General features: G+C 34.3%; 1 protein-coding gene across 1 annotated transcript in view; it reads right to left on the reverse strand.

Moving 5' to 3' along the window:
* Positions 1–8453, reverse strand: part of LOC127728308 (divergent protein kinase domain 1B-like) — a 302906-nt gene that overhangs the window by 25025 nt on the left and 269428 nt on the right. The gene's annotated exons all lie outside the window — the stretch shown is intronic.

Below are 8453 nucleotides of genomic sequence, written 5' to 3' on the forward strand. Positions count from 1 at the left end.
GATGAGTTTATATACTGAATGTGGAGGAGTTAAGCAAGCTTGTACAAGCCCAAGGCAACCCTCTTAACATGGCGACAGTCGTGGTTTAACAGCACAGCATAAAAACTAACGGTTAAAACTACTTTGGAAATGGCTTGGCTCATGAGATCGGTAGTAAACACAAATACAACTTACAGAAAGACGAAGGACACAACGTACCGATAAAGGAATACTCACGGTTACGAAAAAGCTATAATTCAAAGCCCGATTTCAACTAATAAATAAATCATGTTTCCCAAGACTAATATAGAAGTATATCGATTATCAAAGAATTATGTGTGTAAAAAAGTGTTGTTTGGTTGATTGACAGGAAAACCGAAACAAGCAACACATATAGTGTTTATGTTATTTTTAAACAATTCAAAACGGTTCTGTCCAATATATTGCAATAATTAAGGAATGTCGATGGAAAGTTGTGAAATATTTCTTTTCAAAGCGTAGCATTTTAGTAATTCATTTTTTAGATTACAACGTTGGACTTAATTAAGAACTGAAAATTTCTGCTAAATATACCTACAATCATATGATTAATGTCCAAGTGTAAGCGTACTTTATTTCTGTGTGTAGAAATTCCAATGCATGAAATGCACTAGTGTATTCCATCTGCACACAAGTGTCGGAAATGAAATCCCGGGGAAATGTGTCAGGAACTGTTTATGCTATTGTTTTTCTTTCTTTCAAAAAAAGAGAACACTGCCGGAAAAGTTTCGATGTTACACAATCACGGAACTTAGACATTGGATGCTATTGCATGGGGCTCACAATCATCAATAGTGGTATTTCAAAACACAGTATAAAATAATATATCATGCAACAATGGAACTGAAACAACGTCCTCTCACTCAGATTTTCAGCAATCTCGACAGCAAGTATTTGACGATAAATACCAAACTTAGTTTACTCGTAAAGCTACAGAAGACTGCTTCCCAATGTGTACCTGAATTTTGTGTATTTTCACGTAATATTTTGTTCTATAGTTACATTTATTTTTGAATTAACATTGTTGTGAACAGACATTTTAAATAAGGTATGTTTTATTTTATTGTCAAATGTTATTTTAAGAAGATTTGTTTGTAAGGGTTAGGAGTGTGCATGGAAGACATAAGTTTGTTATCGCTCTTTGACATGCTCATGATTGCTATTTAATTAATAGGTGTTGGAAACCTTAATAGAAGTTATCATTTTGTACAAATTATAATTTGTACAACCAAATGTACAAATTATAATTTGTAATTTGACTTTGTAAAGTGCTTGTACAAATTATAATTTGTACAAAATTTGACTAAAATATACTTATAACTTGTACAATAAATCATAGTATGGATTTTGTTATAACAAAAGTATTGATACACACTATAAAAAAAATTGTATTCAATGACCACACAATAAACCTTATTTACAAAATACAAAAAATAGTTCTGTATCAGTTGTTTGAGCATGTGAGTGAATTATGACATCAGGAATTGCACAACATATTTTGCTTTTTACATTTACATGTAGAAGTGCTGCACCCCCTTTGCATTTACATGAAAGAAACCTCTGACCACCAGTTTTTGAAAGCTTTTTAACTGCTTCACGTAGCGAAAGTTGAAGCTCAGGAACCGTTACTGCGAACAAAGATATGTCTATTGATTTAATCCCAAATCTTGAACATCATAATATAAAACAATACTCAAAGGACGTGACTGTGTATATATACATCCCAAAATGAGTAAAATAAAACTGCTAGTATTTCTTATTGATGCCGTTTGGATGATGTACATTTAGTTCCTTTATCCAAAAGCTTTCCCGAACCTGTTGCTGGGCATCACTCCAGTGAATGTTCTGTTCAATCACTAGGATTTTCATGCGGTTAAAGTCATCAAGTTTGTGACCCGACTGTCTGAAATGCTGACTTACTGGGAGAAGTGGCTTCTTAGAGATATCGCTCATATGGCCATTGAAGCGTTTGTGGAAAGGCTGCTTTGACTCACCAACATATTTGAGGCCACAAACCGAACATTCTAGAATGTAAATAACATTCATACTTTGTATATATATATACAGATATATATAATTCGTCTAAATAACAGCCCAACAATGTTAGATCTGTAAATTTGCGAAAGCAAATTTTTGTTCTTCCCTGGCCGGTATTCGAACTCATGCTACTGAGATATCGTGACACCAAATCGCCTTGCACTATGCCGGGCGCGCTAGACCACTCGACCACCTAGGCTCGACAAAATCAAGCTTTCGGTGGCCGGGTGTTAACTTTCCTCGTCAGTTTTTATCTAGCGTCGTAACACAGTACATGATATATAAAGCATGAAGATGGAATATTACAGACCAGCTGAATTATCTATCGTAGAGGATCTTTCAAATTAATGTTGGATGCAGTCACAGAAATAATTAAATTATAAGTACGTCTGAACCAGTTACAACTCTACGACAGATTTTATCCATCGGATATATATATACACACACAATATTCAATGTTGATTACCTAGAACATTTGATACATCAAAATTGTTTTTTAGAGTACCTTATTGAATTGTATCAGGACTGGCTACCAGGTCATGAATTAAAGTTCTTAGTGTAGTGGATCTGTCACATACCTTAAAACTCATCAAAGAAACCAGGCTTATAATTTTATACGCCAGACGCGCTTTTTATGTCTACAAAAGACTCATCAGTGACGCTTGAATCAAAAAAAGTTAAAAGCCCAAAGTACGAAGTTGAAGAGCATTTAGGACCAACAAATCCGAAAGGTTTTGCCAAATACAGGTGAAGTAATCTATATTTAAGGTAAAAAATCCTTAGATTTTCGAACAATTCAAATTGTTTTAAACAGTTAATTTATTATTATAATTATCATATCAATGATAATTCATGTCAACACAGAAGTGCTGACTACTGGAATGTTGATAATTACATTTCGTTTCTTCTTTTCATCGATTATTTAGTGTCATTACACTTGCATCTGTAGTCATTCTTTCCATCAGTCAATACATTTAGGCAAAGTAGTTAACAGATGTTTAAACATCAATATTGAGTAAAAAGACAAATCAATGTACTTTAGTACGGAAGCCGATAAGGGCCATTCAAAATTTTTTTTTTATGTCGTAATAACGACATCACTATGTCATAATTTCGACATAACATATCGCTATGTCGTAATTTCGACATAACATGTCGTTATAACGACATCGCTATGTCGTAATTTCGACATAACAAGTCGTAATTACGACATCACTATGTCGTAATTACGACATAGCTATGTCGTAATAACGACATCGCTATATATATAAATCAATATGTATTATGATTGCCAAGAGACTAAGTGACACAGAAATAAACAACTATAGGACATCATAATGCCCTCAATAATGAGAAAAGCCCCCGCATAGTCAGCTATAAAAGAGGGACGAAAGATACCAGAGGGAGAGTCCCCGAAATGACAACTGTTTAACAATTTAATTCAAACGAGTGAAAATAACGGTTTTAATAATGTACAAACAAAGACCGAAACAGGAATATGTAACACAGCAACAAATGACAACCACTGAATTACAGACTCCTGACCGCTATCTGATAATAACGACAACCTTATAGTTTAACTTTTCACTTTTTGAAGCGATAGGAATTTCAAAATGGTCGCCAATAAAGGCAAAGTTTGTATCGTAAACAAATTCATCTTTATTTTTTGAGAATATTGAACACTTTATGCAATCAAGCTTAATTAAAGTTATTCACTAGCACCTCAGACTTGCACATACTAGAACTTTATTTATAATCAAGTCAAATGAGACCCAGTTGAATAGGGGAGCAATTCAAGCTCCCTGGAGCCTCTAATTATGTTTGGCATTGCAGGTTCTGAATAAGATGAATTTTAAGCTTTTCCCAATAAAGACTATGTTAAGCTTTGGACTCATAGTGCTCAGACCCACGGATCTCTGTACCTTCATTTGTACACACTTGAATCTTAATGTACTACTGAGGCTTGATGCAAATTATAACTGCATTGCTATTGTTGGTTCTTAATGAGATTCTTCAAGCGTCCTCCCCATTGAAACCCTATTAAAACTTTGTACCCCAATTTCTTTTAACCACTGTTCCCCAGGACAACTATTCCTACAAACTTAGAGGGAGGGTTGGGATCCCGCTAACATGTTTAACCCCGCCACATTCTTAATGTATGTGTCTGTCCCAAGTCGTTAATTTACATATTTGTTTTTCGTTAATTTTTGTACATAAAATAGGCCGCTAGTTTTTCTCGTTTGAATTGTATTACATTTGTCATTTCGGGGCCTTTTATAGCTGACTATGCGGTATGGGCTGTGATCATTGTTGAAGGCCGTACGGTGACCTATAATTGTTAATTTCTGTGTCATTTGGTTTCTTGTGGAGAGTTGCGTTTTTGAACAAACCAGCGTATCCCAAGGCCTTGATAACCTCTGTAGGCCCCAAATAAGACGAAAAAACATCAAAATTGGAGAGAAAACTGAAAATAAATGGTTTCTAACCTCAGGGATATTAACCCTTGGCATGCTGAATTGTTATCAGAAATTGTCTAAATTACGAGTATTTGTAAAAATATGCAAATGATATGCAAATGAGCTGTACCCTGATGCTGATGCATACTGATTGCATTAAATCTAAGATAGCCAAGCGTTAATATCCCTGAGGTTAGAAACCATTCAACTGGGTCTCATTTGACTTTTGAATTTGAATTTGTTTCCGCTACAAGCTTTGCCTTTACTGACAACCATTTTGAAATGCCTATCGCATCAAAAAGTGAAAAGTTAAACTATAAGGTTGCCGTTATTATCACATAGCGGTCAGGAGTCTGTAATTCAGTGGTTGTCATTTGTTGCTGTGTTACATATTCGTTTTTCGGTCTTTGTTTGTACATTATTAAAACCGTTATTTTCACTCGTTTGAATTAAATTATTAAACAGCTGTCATGTCGGGGACTCTCCCTCTGATATCTTTCGTCCCTCTTTTATAGCTGACTATGCGGGGGCTTTTCTCATTATTGAGGGCATTATGATGACCTATAGTTGTTAATTTCTGTGTTATTAATTCTCTTGGCAATCATAATACATATTCTTATATATATATAGCGATGTCGTTATTACGACATAGCTATGTCGTAATTACGACATAGTGATGTCGTAATAACGACATGTTATGTCGAAATTACGACATAGCGATGTCGTTATAACGACATGTTATGTCGAATTACGACATGCTATGTCGTAATTACGACATAATTTTTTTTTTGAATGGCCCTTATCGGCTTCCGTACAACATCAACAAGCAACAACCACTGAATTACAGGCTCCGACTGTGGACAGGCACATACATACAGAATGTGGCGGGGTTAAACATGCTAACGGGATCCTAACCCTCCCCCTAAGTTTGTAGGAATAGTTGTCCTGAGGAACGTTGGGTCCAAAGTTTAATACAGGCTTCAATGGGGAGGACGCTGTAAGAATCTCATTAAGAACTAACAGTATAGCAATGCAGTTATAATTTGCATCAAGCATCAGTAGGCCATTAAGATGCAATTGTGTACAAATGAAGGTGCATAGGTCCATGGGTCTGAGCACTAGGAGTCCAAAGTTTAACATAGTCTTTATTTGGAAAAGCTTAAAATTCATCTTTTTCAGAATCTGCAATGGAAATGCAGTCATATTTTACACGAATCTGTACATGCCAAACATAACTAGAGGCTCCAAGGAGCCTGAATCGCTCCCCTGTTCAACTGGGTCTCATTTGACTTGATTATAAAATAAAGTTCTAGTATGTGCAAGTAAATAACTTTAATTAAGCTTGATTGCATTTAGTGTTCATTATTCTCCCAAAAAAGATGAATTTGTTTACGCTACAAACTTTGCCCTCACTGACGACCATTTTGAATTTTCTATCGCATCAAAAAGTGACAACGCTAAGGTTGTCGTTATTATGACATAGCGATCAGGAGCCTGTAATTCAGTGGTTGTCGTTTGTTGCTGTGTTACATATTTGTTTTTTGTTCATTTTTTGTACATTAATAAAGCCGTTAGTTTTCTCGTTTGAATGAAATTGTTAAACATTTGTCATTTCGGGGCCTTTTATAGCTGACTATGCGGGGGCTTTGCTCATTATTGAAGGCATTATGATGACCTATAGTTGTTAATTTCTGTGTCATTTATTCTCTTGGCAATCATAATACATACTCTTTGTTTATATATATAGCGATGTCGTTATAACGACATAAGGATGTCGTTATTACGACATAGCGATGTCGTTATTACGACATGCTATGTCGAAATTACGACATAGTTATGTCGTTATTACGACATGCTATGTCGTAATTACGACATAAATTATTTTTTTCGAATGACCCTTATCGGCTTCCGTACTTTAGTAATACGAAAAAATAAGGGTATCGTATGAAATCCAAAAGAAGCGAGACAGGGTGCGTCGACAGGAGAAGCGTCTCTTCCTATGCACGCGTCATTCGTCATGCGAATTTATACTCGGTCAAAAAATGTCATAATCAGGAATAGAACACAATAAGTAAATTTACGGATTAGCCGATTAATCTGTAATCTAAAGATCTAAGCTTGCAAAAACATTTTGCTATTGAATTCAGACATAGATAACAACCAATTCTTGATGGTGACCGTAAAACTTATGTAGTGTCGATTTCAGTCGTTCTTCCTCATAACTCTGTTGGAGCAGTTTCTGTGTAAGGACTCTGGAGCATAAACCTGTTAATGAATTCCGTATAGTTTAAACATACACGAGCGCTGTGTATCAATTGATATATGTAAAAGCGATACGATGGGATAAATTGTATATTACTTGGAAAGTGGAAATCATCACGTTTGTCATAGAATTACTCAGAATTAGTAATATATCAATTAATTACGTCCGAGGAAAAATGCCTTTGCAAATTAACTCTTGGTTTTACTTGATTATAAGATTAAGTTCTTATTCTGTCTGTTTAAAGTTTTCCAGGTTAGTAGATTAACATACATCGACACAAATGTTCCACTGATTTCTGAACTCGTTATGGAATTAAATATTTCTGACACCCTCGGATTCATCCTAGTGTCAAATCTGATACTTTGCAAACCCTTTTTATCATCAGACGAAAAGAAATCATCGAATGGTTGTAAAATTTTATCGTCAGTCCCTTCATTTCTATAAATATTCTTCTAAACATCACTGTCCTGAGTAGGAGCTTCACACAATTCCCCATACACTATGTCAAACTATTCCCCCCGTTTAGAACCAGAATCTTCTAATTGACTACCGTCTGCAAGAACTGTATAAGAGGTGTAATCTATAGACTCTGTCCTCTATGTCTATTGTGCGTTTCTTGTCGCATCATTTTTTGGCATTAGTGAGATCATAGGTTAACCAATGTCTGATTTTGTACTTCGATTGTGTTTCATTATGGGTGGCCCTTTTTTTGCAAAAAGGTGTTTGCTTTGTTTATGAATTAAATTGGAAAACGACCACTGCTTTAGTCGACATTTATTTCCCGTGATAAAAAAATCATTTTTAAACTATGATTCCAGCTTCCTCAGGTAAAGTTAACATAAGATGAATTAGGCTATTCTTTGTATGTCTTATTTTTGACATTTAACTCCTAACATGTCTGCTTATTTTCACAATCCCTGGCTTTTAAATGTTCAAAAGTGTTCTGATGAAGGTATTTCCAGAAAAAGTGCTTCGGTCGCACACAATTTATTAAGTGACATTTTATGTTGATTCACTGGGTCGATTCCTCTGCTGGTGGACTGTCAGTCCCACACTGCATCATCAGCTCAATAGCCAGTGATTCGATACTGACATGATTCATAACATACATCGTTGATAAAATAAAATATATATATATAAAAAAATAGTCTAGCGAAATATTGCGTTTATTTTCATCATTTTGTAAATATTTTAAACATTCTTATATTTACATACTAAATAGTGTGTTAAAATTACATTGTTAGGCAATCTATAATTTTATTTGTGTAATTGAATTAATCTCTGTACTGATTAATCCACACTCCCATAGATTTGTATGTCATGTGCTGCTATTTATAGGCACTTATATATATATATATATATATATAATTTGTTAAATTTCATTTGCATGAAGTATCAGAGATGTATAAATTCCATTACGCTATAATTATTATTTGATTATTTATTCAATTCTTATGTTATTGTATTTTCAAGGTTTTTCATATCTTATTAGATATGACTTTTTCGTTTACATTTTTTCTTTAGCTTATTTGTCGTAAAGGTTATATTTCCGTCTTTACAATTTATTGTAGACTTTCATGAACATATCATTGCTATAAATGACGAATTATAAATACGTTATGTTCGTTAAGACTGACGTCGAAAATCCTGTGATAGATTTATATGTTAAAAGCTTTCTT

The sequence above is a fragment of the Mytilus californianus genome, unplaced genomic scaffold (assembly GCF_021869535.1).
Source record: "Mytilus californianus isolate M0D057914Y unplaced genomic scaffold, xbMytCali1.0.p SCAF_2, whole genome shotgun sequence".
Classification (NCBI taxonomy): Eukaryota; Metazoa; Mollusca; class Bivalvia; order Mytilida; family Mytilidae; genus Mytilus; species Mytilus californianus.